Source organism: Dipodomys ordii, unplaced genomic scaffold (assembly GCF_000151885.1).
Source record: "Dipodomys ordii isolate 6190 unplaced genomic scaffold, Dord_2.0 Scaffold310, whole genome shotgun sequence".
In the NCBI taxonomy this organism is placed as follows: Eukaryota; Metazoa; Chordata; class Mammalia; order Rodentia; family Heteromyidae; genus Dipodomys; species Dipodomys ordii.
In genome coordinates this window covers 69,566-71,378 of record NW_012267526.1, presented here as the reverse complement: position 1 = coordinate 71,378, position 1,813 = coordinate 69,566, and positions in this window count along the sequence as shown.

Sequence of the window (1,813 nt, the reverse complement as noted above, 5' to 3'; positions counted from 1 at the left end):
TTATGTTTATTCAGTTACATACTGAACATTTTTTAAAAACGCAGTGTAGAATTTTGGACATCGATTCAGACACCTTGCTCCTACCCCCACAATGTTTGTCTGAGCACTACTTTTTTCATTTTTTATTGTAAAAATGTTGTACAGAGGGATTACATTTAAATGAGCACGGTAATGAGTACATTTCCTATTGAGCATTGTTGCATCCTCCTTTGTTTTCCCCCTATCATTCCTTTCCTCCCATCTCTACAATTACTCCCTCTGCCTAGCTCAGTGACTTAGTTTTTATTTTTGGATTTGCACTAGGTTTGAACTCAAGTAGTGGCAAATCTTCACTTTCCCTCACATTGCTACATATTTACCAACACCCTAAGTTCAAATCCCAGGTTAGGAAAGAAAACTGGTAGAAATTCAAAACAAGGACTTTATTTCTTTTTTAATTTAGATAATAATTAATTAATGTTTTTATTTATTCTTTATTTTGCCAACACGGGGCTTGAACTCAGGTCATGGCAACTCTGCCTCAGCTTCAATCGCCCTAGAGTGGGGCACCCTCAGAACTATAGTCAATCCATGGATCCTAGGCCCAGAGGGCTTTCAGGAAGAAAAAAAATGTAGCATAGCACAAAAAGTGGCAAGCTGCAGAGGGCTGAGGGTTTTACATTTTTTTCTTTGCACAGTGACCATCCTGGGTCTGAATAACATGGCTGAAAAGTGGACCTGAACTGCCATATCTGAAGGCTGGCTTGCTATCAGGGAATCCATAGGCCAACCTGTGAACATAGGCCCCGGGTTCAAATCCCAGAACTGATACCTACCAGTGGCAAGAGATCACAAAAGATTCGTTCCTATGCATAGGAATACCAATTGAAAGAATAGTTCATTCTTCGGTATAGTCTAAAATTGGATGCAATAATCCTAGGATGCTGATTGAACTTAATTAATAGGTTATTATGCATGAAAGGAATAATATTCCTTCAATGGCGATATAATAAATGCTTAAGAGTTGGTAGGAATGTAGTAGGAGCCATTCAATCATAGATAGACGGCTCTGATGCTCCTTACTAATGTATATTTATTTGTATACCACACTCTGCCTATACATGCATTACTGTTTTGGTCAATCCTGGGGCTGGATCTCAGTACCTGGGAACCACTTCACAGCTTCATTGCCTAAAGGCTGCCATGCTGACACTCATCCATTCATGAATTGGGCTTGCTAAACCCTGAGTTCAGATCCCAGCACTGCCAAAAATATAATCTTGGAGTATGAAGCCAAGTGTGACACATGTTTTCCTTTTCTGTGAGAGTCCTGGGAGTCAGGCATGATGGAGAATATATTTACAAATCTGGATGCTGTGATAGGATGTAAACAATATAATAAATGTTAGAGGGGTCATCAGAGTCAATGAAATAAATGATAAATCAATGAATAAAACAAGAAATAAAATGAATAACCACACCCAACAAAATATGGACTGACTATGTGTATGCAAGTATAAATCCTATCTTTAAAATGGATATAAGGAGTATGTTTTCCAGCTCTTAGGCTTGAATTCAGGCCTAGGGAACAGGCCAGACTTTCTTGTCTTCAAGCATTTTCAGATTCCCTTCCCTCATGGTGTTGCATATAAAGCAGACCTTGAGTTCAAATCCCAGACCTGGCAGAAAAAATGTCATGAATTGCAAACCAAGGAACTAAATATATTTTTTTAATTGAGTGCTATTGGAGAAGCCATTGTCCCACACTGCAACATAAGCCTACAGTTCGAATATAGTCATGCCACTTCCAGATGGTGGGAGATCCTAAGAAATT